Raw genomic sequence first — 19,836 nt, forward strand, 5'->3', positions numbered from 1 at the left:
CTGAGTTTAGAAAATGAGATAGTCCTTTCTGTCCTAGATGCAGAACAACCACGTTGAGACAGACCTCTGAATTCTCATCTCTAGCCATGACACCATTAATATTTCTGAATATTTCTGACTCCTTCCATTGTTTTCCTTTGAATTTATGCACAAGCAGCTGTAAATCACAGTGGAGCCACAGTGGGAAGGTAAGCACAGTGTTTGTCTTTGCAAGAGTTTTTTGGCCTCCTGGTTTGAATTACTGCCTCTCAGTTATGAACCTATTAATTTTTTATAGACCTTCTGTTTACCACCACACCCTGTCTCATACGCCAAGTTTGTTGGCTGCCTGCTGAACGAGTATATAAAATTCTGTTGGGTTTAGGAATCATACAAAACTCTGGGCATTTATTATTAAGAGGAGCCCCAACTGACTTTTGTTTTGCAATTTGTTAGCTAAAATCAATACATTCTATCATTATAATGTCTGCAAAACCTCAGATGTGTGTGCCTGGCAGGCAAAACCATCAGAGACTAAGATCTTCCCCAGCAGTGGAAAAAAATCTTATTTTTATTTTTAATTAATATAAAATGTACATTGAAACCAGAGGCTGCAAGACCCAAAGGAATCTCTTCTAAAGCTTTCAGCAGTGTGTGGTGCACTCTCGTTTCCATGTCTGCATCTTTCAATGCTTATTTGGTATTCCTTTGAAATTCATTTGACTTGAGCCAAAATAACTCTTGAAAGTAAAAGAAGCTCATACAAATAAAGTATTTTATTCAAGGATCTCTTTATGTTTTCTCATTTTTTTCCTAACAGACTGTCATGTTTGAATATGCATATTTTATCTCTTTCCCTCAACCGTGGATTTCTTAAATCTAGGAAAATAGCACGCAGCTGAATTAGACTGAGGAATGCCAAGGGGTTTCTCAAATATTCCTTGCAATTCTCCCCACTTTTATATTCTTTTTCACCCACATTTCTTTAATCTGGAAGTGAATTCTAGCTTCTCTGCCTAATCATGATTTATAAACCTTCAAAACACCTGATTCAAGGCCTAGAGTTAAAGCTAGTTAAACACATATTTTATATAATACAGGGATAAGTAGGACAATGCCATAATTTAGAATTCAGCGATATACATTTATAACTTCCATTAATTCATGTTGAAATATTTATTATAAATTACCAATACTTCATAATCATAGGTACTATTAAAACACACTTAGTTTTAAAAAACGAAATGGATCTTGCTCATGTTTTCCATAGGTTTGAGAATGCTCCTGTAGGTTTAAAAAAACAAAATAACCAATAATGAACAGAAATCATAAATATTTTCTGTTTGCTTTGTAATGTATTTGCTTATTGCTATATTACATTCTCTTGACTGTGCACACAACTTCTAATAAAATTAATCAAAAACCAACAACTCAAGACAACCAAGGACAAATCAACATAAAGCCACAGGATGTTTAAAATAAATCGGTCTTTCAGGAACTAAGTCTTCTCAGCAGTAACATGGAGACTTTCAGGTAGATTTATCTTTAAATTCCACCTCAACTTCAAACTGTTCTAGCATTAACATCTTCTCCACTTACCCTAGTCCAGGGATTTATGTTTTCTCTGAGTTCAGTATGTTTGGACCACTCACTCAGCTAGCAGTGCTGTATTATGTATCATTTCTTGCATCATGGTCTAAGGCACTGTACTCCAATATGCTGTTTCCACAATCATTAACAAATAACTAGTGTGGATCAACTAAGTATAATCTTCAGGAGTTTATGCATATGGAATATCATTTCATGTAACTGTTGAGTGTCTAGATAGCATATGTGAGCAAATAAAGCATACCAACATAAGAAACAGAATGGAAATATAAGTAACATATGATTAATGCTATGTAATCGGTTTAGACAACTACTATAAGAGAATTCAGAAAAGGAAGAAATTGAATAACCTTGATTTGTTTTGAAATTGCTATGCACTAAACACTGTCTTAAGTCCTGGAAGAATAAAAATATGTAAGACCCCTACTCTCATGGAAATTTCTAGTAAAACCCAAGCTAATTTATGAAGAAGACAAAGCTGTAGGGTTTCTGAAATATTTATTCAGAATATTTAAGTCTATAATTTTTGTAGGCTCTCTGCTGAAGCAGCATAGGTTCAATGTGAAATGTATCTTCTTTTTTCTTTTATTTTTTTAATGCCCACATCTGTGGCATATGGAAGTTCCTGGACCAGGGATAGAATCTGAGCCACAGCTGCGACCTATGCTACAGCTATGGCAATGCCAGATCCTTTAACCCACTGTGCTGGGCGGCACCTCCACAGCAACCCAAGGTGCTATAGTTGGATTCTTAACCCACTGCGCCACAGCAGGAACTCAGTTTATATTCCCCATAGTACCTTATACACAGCAGGCATACCCAATGGATACCTCATGACTGATTCTCCTAACCACATGAATTTATACTCACAAATAACCTACTATAGCCAGATCAGCCTGAGATAATAAAAATCTGCTGACATGATTTACACACCACCTGAGTGTAAGAGCTGCTGGGCTTTCTGACTTATCAATCTCATGATTTGGCCTAGTAAATGAGTTATGGACAGTTGAATCACTTGTGATTCAGATCTGATTTTATGGTCATAACTCATAGCTAGGATGGAAGGAACCAGAAGGAGTCTCTTCTCTACCCATCTTCAACTGCTGTCTCTTTTGGTCTATATTTCAGTCTGTATTTGACATAATATTTTAAAAAAAATGAATAAGGCCTTCAAAGATATCCAAGAAGTAGTTGAACTTAGCTTTGATAATGTTATATTAAATTCCTAGAAGGATCCAGTACTTGGAGGTTGCAGAAAATGGTCTTTTATCAACAGGGAAATAAAAAAATTTTTAAGAAGGTAAATCATGACTGGGAGGCCACTGAAAGCATAGCAAGTTTGGCAAGAAATGCAGTGTTTCCTATCAGTTAAAGCCTGCTACCTTATCATGTGAGATAAAAGCTGAAGGTACTCTGCCTTCTGAACAGGATCAATGCAAATAGGCTTTCCTACATGGACACAACTTCATATAGCCATTCTTACTAACTGTTAACTCACAAAAGGGCAGATAAAATACATGTGATATCTATAAATTTCTTTAATGCCACTGTATTTAAGAATATTATGAATATTCAACACAAGTTTAGTTTTACAATGTTACTGTATTGAAAACAGATATAATTAAATAAGCACATTTAGATCTGTTTGGCATTAAAGTTGAGGTTCTGATTAACAAGTATCAGAATCTTATAGAAGCTTATTAAAACATAAATTACTAAGCTCCATTCCAAGAGCATCTGACTCAGTTTGGGGTGAGGCCAGAAAACTTACATTTCTTACAAGTTCCCAGCTGATGCTGGTGGGCCATGGAACACGCCTTGAGAATCAGTGCACCAAGTATTAATTACATTAAGTACATTCTATACACACACACACACACACACACACACACACACAGAGCAGGAAAAGAAAATTTTGACACAGCCATTGTTCAGGGACTTTTCTAATTTCAAATACATATATTTACTGTAACATATTTCTTTCAGACCATTTGGGCAACCTGAAATAGATTCTCAGAAATTCTGATTTTGGCCCATCATCTCATTAAGGCTAAGATTCAGATATGAAATTTAGCAAGGGGTGGTGTAAGTTTTCACCTACAAAAACATACAGCAAAAATTTAACCTATAAGTCCCAAGGGCACGGAAGACAAAATTATTTGAGGGTAGCCATAGGAGAGATATTCTTGCATGCAGAATTAAAAAGCATTTCTATGGTTCTAATGCAGGAATCTGTATACATCTGACCCTCTTTAAAGAAAACATGGTTAAGTTTGTAAAATGCTCCGATAAGCGCTTTATGATTTCACCCAAGATGCCAAAAAGTATGTTAGCATTGATAAATTTCTATTTGTTACAAGCCCATATTTACAACCTCTGCTTTAGATCATTATGTATTATGCAGGTTACATAAAGTGAGAACAAGGAACAATATAGTTGAATATAAGTAAATTGTAGGATCTAATTACTTTACATTTGCTGTTTGAATAACTATGATTGTTACCTTATTTGATAATTATCAAATGATTTGAAGAGAGCAATCCCAGGTGCACAAGGATGGTTCAATATGTGCAAATCGATCAACATCATACACCACATTAACAAAAGAAAAGTCAAAAACCACATGATCATCTCAATAGATGCACAGAAAGCATTTGACAAAGTCCAACATCCACTTATGATCAAAACTCTTACCAAAGTGGGTATAGAGGGAACATACCTTAACATAATAAAAGCCATTTAGGACAAATCCACAGCAAATATAATACTCAATGGAGAAAAGCTGAAAGCCTTCCCACCAAAATCTGGAATAAGACAAGGATGCCCACTCTCACCTCTGTTATTCAACATAGTACTGGAAGTCCTAGCCACAGCAATCAGAAAAACAAAAGAAATAAAAGGCATTCAAACTGGAAAAGAAGTGGTAAAACTGTCACCATACGCAGATGACATGACACTATATATAGAAAACCCTAAGGACTCAACCCAAAAACTACTTGAACTCATCAACAAATTCAGCAAAGTAGCAGGATATAAGATTAACATTCAGAAATCAGTCAGGTTTCCATATACTAACAATGAAATATTAGAAAAGGAATACAAAAATACAGTATGTTTTAAAATTGCCCCCCATAAAGTCAAATACCTGGGAATACACCTCACCAAGAAGATAAAGGACTTATATGCCAAGAACTATAAAACATTAATCAAGGAAATTAAAGAAGATGTAAAGAAATGGAAAGATATTCCATGCTCCTGAGTTGGAAAAATTAATGTGGTAAAAATGGCCATCCTACCCAAAGCAATCTACAGATTCAATGCAATCCCTATCAAATTACCCATGACATTTTTCACAGAACTAGAACAAACAATCCAAAAATTTATATGGAACCACAAAAGACCCAGAATTACCAAGGCAATTTTGAAGAACAAAAACCAAGCAGGAGGCATAACTCTCCAGACGTCAGGCAATATTACAAAGCCACAGTAATCATGACAGTGTGGCACTGGTACCAAAACAGACATATAGACCAATGGAACAGAATAATACTATGTATTGAATGATTATAAGATGTATCTATTACATAATGTGTGCATTAAATAATTTTAATTCAGCAAAGAATCTACAATTAACTTCCCTTGCAAAAAAAAACCTTTAGGAATATTCCTAATATTGTCTTATTTATTTTCCAAGGACTGCTGAGAAGTCTTGGAAAGTTGAAGGAATACAAATCAATCAGATTAGCAATTGTGCTCTAAATATTTAGTTAAATACACAGGCAAGGAACTTCTGATAATTTGTGCCTCAGTCATTTACAACCATGGGTTTTGTCTTCCATTATACATGCTATAAAAGAAGAATTTTATACAAGAGCAGAAACTGCCTACTCTTGAAACATACAACCCAGAGTTCAAATCTGTGTCCTACTGATTAGTCACTGTGTAGATGTCTCCAGGTGAACATAACATTCTTGGACCCAAGCGAAGGTTTTGACATACCACTTCAATCTTAAATCTGGCATTTACTTGCTTATAAAGCCATTAAGTCTTCTAAGTTTCTTTTCAAGTCACACTTGTACCACCATGTTTTAACTTCCTCAATTTCCTTATCAGAGGAATGGCATACTAATTAGCTACCAGATGAGGCTGTTATTAGGATTATGTGAAATAATAAATGTGAATCTAAAAGATAAAGCACAATATGGCTACTAAACCTGATAATTTATATATGTATATATATAGTCTTTTTGCCTTTTCAAGGGCTGTTCTCAGGGCATATGGAGGTTCCCAGGTTAGGGGTCTAATTGGAGCTATAGCCACCAGCCTACACCAGAGACACAGCAACGCGGGATCTGAGCCATGTCTGCAACCTACACCACAGCTCATGGCAACGCTGGATCCTTAACCCACTGAGGAATACCAGGATCAAACCCATAACCTCATGGTTCCTAGTCAGATTCGTTAACCACTGCTCCACGACGGGAACTCCTAAACCTAATAACTTTTATTAAGGAAAAAAATATGCTGGAGTTCCCACTAAGGCTCTGCGGATTAAGGATCCAGTGTTGTCACAGCTGTAGTGTAGGTTGCAGCTGCAGCTGCAGCTAAGATTGGCTTCCTGACCTGGGAACTTCCATATGTCACAGGTTCAGAAAAAAAGATAATGGGTTATATCCCAATGAGAATTGACAGAAGTCTGTGGCTCTAATGACAGTAGACAACTCAGCCAAGCCATGTTCCACATTTACCCACTGGGTAACTATGAACAAGAAACATGTGGTCAAAGGCCAATTAATATGGGAATATCCCAGCTGAATTAAGAAATGGTTATTTACCACCTTTGTATTCATGCCAATGAAAGCCCTAGGACTATCTTTCAGGTGCTTATTTGGATTTCTCCTTTTGTCCCCTAAAATAAACAAAAATGCTCAGCTAAAACCTTCTTCCCAGTTAACACATGAAGAGAAATGTTTCAAAGAAACCCTCTTGCAAGAAACCACATGCTATGAATGGAGAAAACTATGAACTTGTGTCTATGGTGTAGGTTTCCAGATTATCTGCAGCTATCTACTGGGGCTAGGACCAATGATGAATTTACCCAGACAGAATGATGACAACATCATACAAAATGACAGGTCCATTTACTCTGAGGTGATAGGCTGATCCTATATATTAAATCCTAATATTACTGTCCACAGTCTACTACAGTAGCTAAAGATGATGCCTTACTGGTTTGTGCCTGAGTGTGTAAACTATAAAGCATCATAAACCAGTGAAAGGAACAGATAACTTTTTCCTTCCTCTACATAAAATGCCATTTTGCTTTGGAGTTTACAGATCATTCAGATGTCAACATAACCTTTACCGAAATAATTTACCTCTGGAAGAGGTCAATATTTTGATGTAGCACAAACATAATCATTAATCTATGTACTAGATTTTAGGTAGTCCCCTCACTTCCAAATATCTACAGTTATTTTCATCCCCTATGGGCAAAGCTATTGGTCATATCTATCCATAACACAGATGAACCCGATGCCCCAATGGTCCAAAGAGAGTGTCAGATGTGCTGCCATGAACTTAGACTCTGAATTTATTTACTCACAAGAATTTCCTCTTTAATCCTAACATCAAGTCTAAAGTCCAAGTATCAGGTAATAAATAAGTGGCTGATTTTAAGGTATAGGAATCAAACTTTTGCTCCCCCGTTTAGAAATCATTAATTCCTTAACAAGGTTTCTTAAAGCATAAGTTATGGCAAAGGGCATAATTCATAACACAGAGCAGACAGTAATCCTAGAACTAGGTGGATTTAAATCCCTTCCAACGTAAATACTCTAGGCCCAGAAGTCAAATTTCCCCTTCCTTTGAACTGCCACAGCATTCCAACTCTAGTTGTCTCAAATCAATTATTCATCTTTGTGTGTCCATGCATATGTAAAGAGTCACTGAGTGGACAGATAATCTCCTTAATTCCTTCACACACACACACACAGGATACTTAATCTACTATAGCTCCAAAGCTATGGCTTATCGATTAACACAGGTCTGCACAGCATATCGCTACAGAACCAGCTCGCAGCCTGCTGAGGTCAGGCAAAACACAGCTCTGAGATCGGCATTTTGTGTTTCACTTCCATTCTTCAAAAGGGGAAGGACTAGAAAAAACTTAAAAGTAGGCACACACACACAGACACACACACACAAAAAAACCCCACCAATGATCCTACTTTCTAGGGTTCAAGATTATTTTTAGAATCCTTTCCTCTCTAAATGCTTCTTTCAGCTTGGCTAAGACATGCCATGTACAGTGGTGACTACCAGTTCTTTTTTTAAAAAATAACAGATAATCTTTTTTGCCATAAATAAGACTGCCTGCTCATTCAGGCTCTGAGAATGAGGTTTGTATTTCCCGTCATTCTGCTTCTTCTGCATATTACTGTGTGGGCCTAAACAAGTATATGGAGAATATAGGGAAATTCCTGGACAGAGAATTTAACAGAAGCTTATTATATGTATCAGGAATCAATCTCAAGCATATCTTAGTCCTCTTTTTAAGGACTAAGGAAAAGATATACCTTAACCTATGTTAGCTTAGATGATGGTATTTCTCAATCTAGAAGCAAATCTCTGCAAATTCAACAGGTATGCTGAAGCCAGATAGTCCCACATTCCTTAAACTTTGTAATTCTTATCAGTGGGTCTTGAATATTTAACACGTCACAGATTTTATTAAATTGAATGCTGGTAACAGTCTTTTTTTCAAATGATGACAGTTGATAGGTGGAACAAGATCAGCCCTTTTAAAAAGTGAATAGAAAAGAACAGAGTGGAAAATAATAGAAAAGTAAAGAAAGGAAAAAGATCAGAATGCATCACATATAACAAAGATTTTATTTCTTAAACTTTTAAGTCATATGTATGTGTGTATCCTGAGTCCCAATTTTAAAAGAATTTTAAAATCAGAGTTATAGTAAAAAAAAAAAATTTGGAAAGCATTGATATAATAAATCCTGAAATCTCCAAATGGGTTAACAAAATAATTGTATAAAGATATTTTAAAGTATGTGCTCTGTGCCAAAAGAGCAACATTCACAGTGAGTCACACTCATTTTCTCAATTAACTCTCACATTAACCATGTAAAGTGTTTTTTGTTTGTTTTTTAATCTTCCACTTTGTATGACTGAGCTACTGGGACATTTATTTGAGGCTCTTGTAATAACATTTTGATTGAACTGGTAGCAAATAATGAACATTTTCATAAGTGAATAAATGACTCCTCATCTATTAGAACATACTGATGGTAAAATTAAGGAACCTCTTCCACCCTCTGTCCATTTTTTTTTTCTTTTTAGCAATCACATGAAAATATTTTAATTTAAAAATGCCACAGAAAAAAGAAATTTGTCTAGACTTACAGTCTAACCACAGGAATACTCAGAGCCAGTAGACACCATTTGACTTGATTTGCCAGAAAACAGCGTCTGTCTCATAATTCTCTTTCTGATGCCCATCTTCCAACACGGATCTTCTCAGTCAAGTTTAAAGAATCCCAGGCTTGTAAACCACCACTGACTGTTTAGCATGGCCAGTGCAAGAGGAGTATCCAGGTTAGCTGAGCAAATCCAGGAACAATCACATGAAGGAGGGGACTCAAAGCAAGCACACTATTCTAATTTTTTCTCATGTGAGTCTACACAAGACTGGCCAAGTGGCTTTTATGGTTCTCCTCTTCTTTACAGCAAAGGAGAATTAGGTAGAATAACTTGCTTCTTCCAGGCCAACACAAGTTGGGTCAGGGATTAGATTTGTTATTGTTCAAGAAAAAACTGTATAAAAGGAGTGGATAGGAGTTCCCATTGTGGTACAGCATAAACTAATCTGACTAGGAAACATGAGGGTGTGGGTTCAATTCCTGGCCTCACTCAGTGGGTTAAGGATCTGGCGTTGATGTGAGCTGTGGTGTAAGTTGCAGATGTGGCTCAGATCTGATGTTGCTTTGGCTATGGTGCAGGCCAGCAGCTGTAGCTCCAATTTGACCCCTAGCCTTGGTGCCGTGGGTGTGGTGCTAAACAAAATAAGCAAAAACAAAACAAACAAAAAAGAAAGTAAAAGGAGTGGATAGTTATACTGAAGTTATGCAAATTAAATTCCAGGTGGAAATAAAATCAAATTATTTTCTTTTGAAAGCAAATAAACTCTTTGTTAATTACAATGAAGCTTCATTTATGAAGTGGAAACTCCCAGTTTATATAACAAAGGTAATTCTACAAGGACCCTCCAAAGCCAAACAAAATCAGTTTAGCATTTGCTGACTAAATAGTATAACAGCAATTCCAACAGAAAGCGAATAAAACCCATGACGCATGCTTAGAAATGATTTTTAAGGTCTCCATTTCTAAATGGCTTTATTCAGCTTAAACATAACTCATATGCATATAAACCTGCTGTTAAGGTTTATTTTCTCCTGTGTCTCTCAGAATGATAAAATATTGATCTGAGAATTATTATGTCATACTATATAGTCTCATTTAAAACACAGAGTGCCATCTGATTTTTAGAAAGTATCACGTAAAAAATTATATATTTGCTGCTTATCCAAGTTACAGTGTTATTTGAATTCGAGATGTCTGGGTTTAAATTTCTGCAGAAGCTCAGGACTCTCAATTCTTATTTCAGTGGCCATAAAATAGTACAAGATGCTCTATAGGATCTCGTTTACCCCCTATTTCCTCATCCCTGAATACTTTCTAACATAAAAGCTACTTTGTAATTACTAAAAGGTAAATCAAATTTCTTTTTGTTCTGCAATTATATGAAAAGAGCAACATTTTCATTAAGGTAGGAAATAAAAAACTGGAGGAAACCCGTGTACCCTAGAATGGTTGAAGTGGAGCCTAGACAGAGGAGAACCCATCAGGACGTAGTAACCATGTCAATGAGGAACACAGAGGCACATCTATCTGCCTCCTGGACCCTGAGCAGCCTGCTAAGCTAACATTGATACTGCCTAGACTTTCTTTCCATCCATACCCCTTGCCTTTTCAATTTCTTCCTCCAAATTTTTGCCTGCACATAATGTTGTTCCATTAAGAAGGATTTATCCCTACAGTACACTCTTTTTTTTTTTAATGCCAAGCTTTTTATTTCTTTTTTTATTTTATTTATTTATTTATTTATTTATTGTCTTTTTGCCATTTCTTGGGCCGCTCCCAAGGCATATGGAGGTTCCCAGGCTAGGGGTCTAATCAGAGCTGCAGCCACCGGCCCACACCAGAGCCACAGCAATGCAGGATCCGAGCCGCGTCTGCAACCTACACCACAGCTCACGGCAATGCAGGATCATCAACCCACTGAGCAAGGGCAGGGACCGAACCCGCAAGCTCATGGTTCCTAGTCGGATTCATTAACCACTGCGCCACGACGGGAACTCCTACACTCTTTCTACAATACCCCTTCCTCCAACCCTTTCCTCTTTAGTTAGTTCTCTGTGACTCTTCCAGCCCAAACTGCTGCATCTAATTCTCCTCTTCCAGCCCAAACTGCTGCATCTAATTCTTCTCTCCAGTCTTAATAATAGAGATTAAGAGGCAAACAAGAAATTATAATATATGGTTTCTTTTCAAGGAGGAGGAGCATGTGGCTATATACATGCTATGGGGAACAAGACAAAGGTGATGGATGCTGCCTTGTGGCTCCTACAAACACCTATACTCCATGAGGCCACAGATCCCTGCTCTCATGCTTTTCTCCCCCAGTCTCTGGTTTCTGAGTTTTGAGATCTTCGAACTCAACTATGCCCCTGTAAAACCTGTGGCATTAAGTTCTCCAACAACCAAAAAAAATCACACAACCCCATAGATTATGCAGTAGCTATCTTCTAATTCATTATATACCTCATATTATTCAATTTTCTTGTTCTTATTGCCACTAATCATATTTAGCTTCACATCACTGTTCCCTATAACATTCTCCAAACTAGTTTTTAAATATGATGGTTAATTTTATGCATCAACCTGATTGGGCCATGGGATTTCAGGTTAAACATTATCTCTGGGTGTGAATATAAGGGTATTTCATGATGAGATTAGCCTTTGAATTACAGGCCTCAGTAAAGCAGACTGCTCTTTGCACTGTGGGTATGCATTACTCAATCTGTTGAGGACCTGAACAGAAAAAAAAAAAACAAAAAACAAAACAAAACAAAAAAAAAAACAGAGGAAGTTAGGTTTGTTCCCTCCCTTCCTGTGTGCTGAGCTGGTTCATCAGTCATCTCCTGTCCTCACACCAGAATTTACACCATCAGAAACCCTGGTTCTCAGGCCTTTGGACTCAACTGCAATTTATACCACCAGTTTGCTTTCCTGGGTCTTCAGCTTGCAGATGGCAGGTCATGGGATTTGTCAGTCTCCATAATCACATGAGTGATATACACATATATCCTACTGGTTGTATTTCTCTGGAGAACCCTAAAAGAACATCTCTATTTGTTCCTGCTAACAATCCACTCTATGTACATGGCTCTCCTATTTGTCTTGCTGAAGGAAAACTCTTATCATATTGCTTATACAATAAGGATCATAACAACAAAAATAATAATATAGACCAAATCTAAAACCCATAAACACATGTGATTTAAAAATACTACCTGGTATATCAGTAAACAAAGGACGTTGCAGTCATCAGCCACTATAGCCACCCCCAGTAGTACACCCTGATGAAACTCAGGATGAATAAACAAAGGACCCTGGCCTCAGATACCTGAGGTGCAAATTAAAGGAATGATTTCAGTGAGCTCAGACCTTTGCATCTTACCATATGTAGAAAACTGTTATATTCCTTAAGTTGTCTGGTTTTCTTTCATTAATAGTCATCTCTTGATGTTCTGACTACCTGGTATTTGCTGCAAAAACTCGTCTATATTCTGGCTCCTCTCTTACCTCTTAGAGCAGTCTCTCAGAACTATCCGAGATGCTGTGCCCCGGCCTGAAGTCCTCAGTTTTATTCACTAAATAAAACAAAACTCTCAACTTTTAAGGTACCCGTTTTTTTCAATCAACACACAAAACCCAAAAAGCAAAAACAAGAAAAACTTCAGGAGCAATAAAGAATCTTCATGAATTGGTTTTCTACCTTTTTCACTTTACCTTCCACTATTCTTATCATGAACTCTTCAAATCTCTTTCTTACAAAAACTGCACACTTCCCCAAGGCACCAGGTGCTCATAAAATGGATGAAAGAGATGGGGTAGAAGCTGACACTCATTAAATCCTGAGCATTTGAAAGTATAGTGCTAACTGTCCTAACATGTTAAAATCTAAACTTGACTTGATTCAAAAGGTCTGATTACAAGAATGGCATGAAAGCAATGAAGGTGCTATCTCTCAGTCAGATGGAGACCTACACTTTACCCTGTCCTTTTAAATATCCACATTACTTATCTCTTAAGCCATCTTTGCTACACATATATATATGATCTTCTTAGGGCTGCATCTGCAGCATATGGAAGTTCCCAGACTTAGAGGTCAAATCAGAGCTTCAGCACCATAGCCACAGCAACACCAGATAAGAACCACATCTGCAACCTACAACTCCACGCTGGATCCTTAACCCAATGAGCAGGGCCAGGGATCAAACCCATGTCCTCACTGTTAATAGTCAGGTTCATTACTGCTGAGCCATGACGGAAACTTCTGTTACTCATATTCTTGAGGAACCTCCTCTACTCTTGGTACAGCAAGCCCTCATTTCTCTATCTGCCCGTCTCCATGTCAAGTGACTTCTACTGTAATCACATTTATGACTCTTCTCACCACTCCTACCACCACTTCATCCTTCATTTACTCTTCTCCATGGAGAGAAAAGAATTTAAGCAAATGAATTATACAGTGTTGGCACAACCCCTATCTGCTGTTCTTTCTTAGAACCAGCCTTTCAGCAGGACGGCAAATTCTGATCTGTTCTCTGATGTTTGGCCTGCCTCTATGGAAAAGTCTATCTACCGTCCACCTGTGAGTGTTACTAGGAGGCTATGTCTGTCTAATTACACAGCAAAGCCACCAGGGAGCCTATTGTGACAATATTTCCCTTGATCCATGAAGCTATTATTTTTAATCTCCATTTTCATCAGACTCTTATCTCTTATTTGGTTCCAAACTAAAACTTGGATAAAAAGTTTTACTGCTTGACCTCCTAGCTGCTCCAAACTCCCATGTTCTTTTGTGCCTACAGTTCCAGATACTCATCTTCATATGGTTCCTCTAGTGTTTATTTTGTGAAGGGCTTGCAGGTACCTTCTAGATAATCTCTTCTTGGGTCTGCCAATTTGCACCTTCCAAGATCCAAAGTTTCTCCTATGAAATTAAAGACAACTATCTTTCTGAAAACTTTATTCTCTATCTACTGCCAAAGATTACCAACATATACTCACAATCATTTTGGAAGTAATCTACCTAAGAGAAAATATAATTTTTTTGGACCAAAGCCAGAACACAACTTTGTAAAGCGCACTCCATATCCTCACTTCAGAGTACCTTAGTTTTCCTTGTCATAGCATAGCAAATGCAAAATTATGCAAGGATTAGCAAGCTCATTAACAACACAGTTTGTTTGTCTTTTTGAGGGCTTTTTTAATCATAGGAGGACACAAAACAACTTCATATATTTAAACTTTATTCCTTCCACCAAACTGCTTAACCTACCTAAATACATATGCATACATAATTTGAATTATGGCCATTTGGTTTACCGTGTCCAACCTGAAAAAATATTCAGAACCTTCTGACATTTTATATTGACCTATTAAAATGTTTGTAGTTTGAATACTGGCACATTCTATAATACCTATGAATGATTTAAAAGATTGTGTCTTGTGCAACTAGCTGCATATGAGTTAGGATCTACTAGGAAACAATGTGTACAGCTGTGATAATTATTCACATCCTTTTCCTTTAAATAATTCATCAATCTGTGCCTATATTTCTCTAATCAATACTCCCTAATGTAATATTACTCCACTGAGTGCATTCACAGAGTATAAGGAATTGAGTGAAGAATTAGCTGATAAGAAATCTTCACATTATACACAATCCCTTTAAATAGTAATTTATAAAGCTCTAAAGCTAATTTAAAAATAAAAAAAGTGAAATAATACAATATAACCAATAGGTGTATTTTGGCCCTGATTTTGTACAAATAATTTAAGACAAAGTTTGGGCACATAAAACTTTGAATTGCATTGCAAATTTCCTTTTTTTGTCTCAACAGGTTTTAAACATAGATACCAATGGAGAAACTATGAAAAACAAAAAAGATGTCAAAGAAAAAATCAGACAAGTTTATTATTTTATACTCACTGAGGAATTTTGTACCTGTTATTGAAAAAAGAAGAGTTGAACTGTATCTGTTCTGTAGAAACATAGTATCTTTGAGCGCAGGTGTTCTTTCTAAAGTCCATATTAGGCCGAGTGACATACCTTTCATCCTCCCAAAAAGGTAAACTTTTGGCTACCTATATAAAAAGCTGGACTAGCAAATTCCCTCCTTTTCCATGTCTTCCTAAATTCTATTTTCCTGCCTTCGCTGAAACCAGGCTTTTCATTTCAAGGCCATTTTCTGCAATTTACCTTCTAATATAAGCATGATCCCTCTTATTTTCTGCATTCTATCCCTTCTTTCTTGGGGATATCTTTAATTATCATCATTCCCTTATCCTTAATCTCATTCTACTGGCTCACTGCCACCAGCCTTTAAACATGCTCAAGATTCTCTCAATTTAATGAAGCAAAACAAAACATAACACTCTCCCTTAATCCCAGGTTGCATTTTGGTTTCTGCCTTTCTATAACCTATTTCTTGGAGTTTAACTCATCCAAAGCTGCTATTTCATGTCTTCATTCCTCTATCTCATAAGCAATCTACCACCAGCTGGTTCCCACCTCCATCACTCTAAATCTGCTGGGATCATGCTGTCCCCAGACATCTACATTAATAAACCCAATGGATACTCTTCAGTCCTTATTTATTTGGATGTCCAGATGCATTTGATATTCTGGTATCCTTCTTTTCTTTTAACATTATATTCCATCATGTTTCAGTTTCTTATAGTTTTGACTTACCAATTCTTCACTGTTGTTTCTTCCTCCATCTGCTAGGTCCTCCTACTCTACTACCTTAACTAATGGTATTCCTTAGGGTTCCATTTGTACCCTCTCTATTCCTGCTCTTTATCTCTCTGAGTGATAACATCTAATCTCATGCCTTCAATTACCAAGCATACATTTAGGATCATAAACCTTTTTATCTCAAGGCAAGACATTTATGTTCTAATACATGAAACTGTTGGAAAACAACACTACCTCTACAATCAACAAGTACAAAACTAATCTTATTCTCAAAATCTGCTTTTTCTCAAATAGTCCTAAAGAACCCTGAATTAGGCCACATCTGTCCGTTCCCATTGCTCTCCCCTGAAGGAGCCACAGGCATGTCGCACTTGGATTACCGACAGGGTTTGCAAACTCCTCTGTTTACCTAGTCTTCCTCCTCTTTAATTCATTCTCCAAGTTGCAGCCCCACTGATCTTTCTTAACTGAAAAACTGATTTTTGTATTTTTATTTTAAACCCTTCAATGTTCCCACAATGATCTTTGGTAAAAGTGCAATATTCATATACTATTCCAGGCCTTCCAATATCTCACTCCATTCTACCTCTTCAATGTCACTTGGAGTCTCTCTGTGCTCCATACATAGTGGACTCTTACTATTTTTGGTCCCTAAGATCCTTTAATATGCTCTTTCCTCCTTGAAAACCTTCCTGTCTTCTTTGCCTGCTTAGTTTGTGCTCTTATTTACACTCGTGGCTTAAATTACCTATTGTCCCAAAAAGCCTTACTTGTCCCTCACAGGCCAGTTAATTAGGTCTTCCTCTGGCTACCATGGCACTGTATGCTTTCAAAACATCACTGATCAGGTTTATTTATACACTTTTTTTTGTACTATTTTGTCTTCTTTGTCAAACTGTAAACTCACTAAAGCCAGATAACACACCTGTCATCAAAAATTTTCTTCACAACTCTCAGTTCACATACAATAGAAATTCAACAAATATTTTTTTTTTTTATAAAACAGTGTGTGAGGTGTTAATACTTCTTCCTTAAATCATGCATACACACAGAATGGATTTATATTCCACATACATTAATAAAAGATCTTCAAGCTATGGGGGAATCCAAGAAGTAATCTATTTCAACACTGTTACTTACAAGTGTGAAAGATTTGATGCAGAAAAAGGTCAATTATTTTCCCAAAGTCGTAGAATTAATTTATTTGTCTTATTGCTAATTTTCCTCTCCAAATAGCACACCTCTTTCTCTTTTTTCCTTTATTTCTTTATGTCAGACACAAAGATGTGCTTCTTTCACAAGATTTTGAAAACTTTGAGCTGATATTTGTTTGGTATTTGGATATACAAATAATCTGAATTTAAAATACTGGTTCAGAGAAACAAAATATGTCTTTAAAATGTTTTACATAAGTCAAACCTTTCTTCTGATCCAAACTGTTATTTTTTATCACCTCTCCAAAATATCCTGGTAACATTTTTGATTATGTATAAACAAATGCAACAATAAAACATGTTTATTTTCCATCCTTGTGAACTACTCAAAATAAAAACATTATTTCAACAAATACTGACTGATTACATAGTAGGTTTCAGGCACTGTTTAAGGTATGCTGCATGTGGCAATAAAGGAAAGAAAAAAGTCCCCAACCTTACAGAGCTTGGCACTAGTTAAGGAGAAAGAAAAATAAACTAATAAATGAGTAAATTAGATAGTATGTTAGATAATAATAAGTACTAAGAAGACAAATAAAGCAGATGAAGCAAACTGGAAATGTCACTGTTATTTGTTGGTTGGTTGACTAGCTTTGCATTTTTATTTGGAGCTATGACCAGAGGTTTTCCTCCGAGTGAAGATGAAGGAAGATAAGAGAACTGGCCTTGTATCTCTGTGGGAAAAGAGCATTTCAGCAGAGAGAAGAGCAAGTTCAAAGGATCTGAGGTAAAAGCATGACCAGTGTGTTTTGATCATAACAAGAAGATCAGTAGGGCGGGAGCAGAATGAGTAAGGCAAAGATTAGTGTAAAATAAGGTCAGATAAAAGGTAATTGGCCCAGACCATACAGGACATTGGAAAGACTTTGGATTTTACTCTGAATGAAATGGAAAGCTCTTAGAGGGTTGTATGTACTCTAGCTGCTGAACTGAGAATAGACTCCAAAGCAGCAAGGGTGAAATCAGGAAGACTAGTTAGGAAGAAGCTATGCAATAATCCTGACAAGAGATGATGGTTTGAATCAAAATAGTAGGAGTGAAAGTGGTCATGTACTACAGGAGTGGGACACATTCTGAAAATTGAGCCCATACATCTTGCTAATGGATTAATTGTGGGATATGAGTATAAGAGAGGGGTCATAGATGACACCAAGGGTTTTTTGTTTGTTTGTTTTTCTTAAATACATAGAAGGGGGTTGTCACCTAATTCAGTGTGTGATTATTCAGAATATTAGATTAAATGCTGTTCTACAGCCAAACTATGATTTCCAGTATAGAATTCAATACTGTGAAAAGTCTTCTGGCAGTCAAGACAGGATAGCTCCATTTTTGGCACATGCAACAGAAGCATGTCTTTATTAAACCTTTTCAAGTAATTCTCCTCTAATCTAACTCTGTGGTATTACAACAATACTCTATGCTGATTTTATTGCTTACAATGGCTTATATGGAATATCACTGTGGAAAAAAAAAAACCTAGGCAAAACTTTAATTAAATAAAAAGAAATATGTGTATTTCTATAATATGTATATACATGTATGTGTATACATGTATTTTTACCCACCATAACAATGTATTATTTAAGCCTAAATTTTGGTTGATTAAAAATTATTTTCAACCTTCGGGCACTTGAGGAAACTGAGTTTTTAAAAGGGAAAAAATTTTTGTTACATAAAACTGTTTTAAGACCACTACTATATATATCTGAATATCCAACAAATCAGTGCATGAACATAAGGAGATGCATATGCATAAGTTACATGTAACAGCTAAAAAGTACTGATCAAGTCTGCTATGTAAGCTGTAAGTACAGTAATCAAAAAAGTAAATGTTGAGAAGTTTCTCTCAAATCAAATCAGGAAAACATATTTTTTTGGAATCCCTAAATACCACCTTTTGGTGTAAGAACTATCACAAGGACAATGCATAAATTAAAGAAACAAGAAACTCCTCAAAATTAAGAGCAACAAAATAACAGAAAAGCCATTTAATTGACTTTTTGGGGTAAAATTAAAAATCCTACTCAAACATGATTCACTGAAAAATAACAATATTTTTAAACTAGACATTAAGTTTTAAAGTCAATCCTTTGTACTTTTATAACAAAATGCTCAAGTTTTAACTTAAAGAAACATTAATTAAAAATAAATCCTGCTTTCTAACTCTCAGGGATGCCTGATAACACTTATTAACTTGCTTACACATGTAGTGAAATAGGATTAATAGGATTGAGTTTATAAATAGGATTGAGTTTATAAACCTGAGATGTTCTTACCAGAAACTTAAATAGAGGAACTGAGCTTGCTTAAGTATTGTATACAGTTTCTATGAAATTTGTTCCAAACATTTTCAGTTATATTGTTTTTTGGAACGATTTTGTTGATGTATCTATGAAAGACTTTTAGCCTGTTTGACTTTGAATGGCAGTGGATTTACTAAGATTTACTACTTTCTCATTATGTTATTTTACATTAATTTAGAATCTAGACTGGAAAGTGAAACGTCAATAGGGCCATATAAAAATGGAAAATTATTTCTTTCTTCTTTTTTGTTTTTTTGCTTTTTATGGCCACAGCTGTGGCACATGGAAGTTCCCAGGCTAGGAGCTGAATTGAAGCCTCAGCTGCTACCCTACGCCATAGCCACAGCAACACTGGCTCCGAGCAGCATCTGTGATTTGCACAACAGTTCACTGCAATGCCAGATTCTTAACCTGCTGATCTGATCGCGGCCAGGGATTGAACCTGTGTACTCACGGATACTAGTCAGATTCGTTTCCACTGAACCATGACAGGAAGTCCTATTTCTATTTTTCATGTGGTTCGTTTTTAAAATAAACTATTTCACATATTTGAAACAGACTTTTATTTATGTATGTGGTAATGTTCATGTTATTTACCATTTAT

The 19,836-nt window shown here is 36.2% G+C and overlaps 1 protein-coding gene across 6 annotated transcripts in view; it reads right to left on the reverse strand.

The window, feature by feature from the left end:
* THSD7A (thrombospondin type 1 domain containing 7A) overlaps positions 1 to 19,836 on the reverse strand; it is a 446,288-nt gene that overhangs the window by 330,298 nt on the left and 96,154 nt on the right. The gene's annotated exons all lie outside the window — the stretch shown is intronic.

The sequence above is a fragment of the Sus scrofa genome, chromosome 9 (genome assembly GCF_054392235.1).
Source record: "Sus scrofa isolate SSC_HxYL_T2T_F1_AM1 chromosome 9, Sscrofa_HxYL_maternal_Yorkshire_Landrace_v2.0, whole genome shotgun sequence".
NCBI classification, from domain to species: Eukaryota; Metazoa; Chordata; class Mammalia; order Artiodactyla; family Suidae; genus Sus; species Sus scrofa.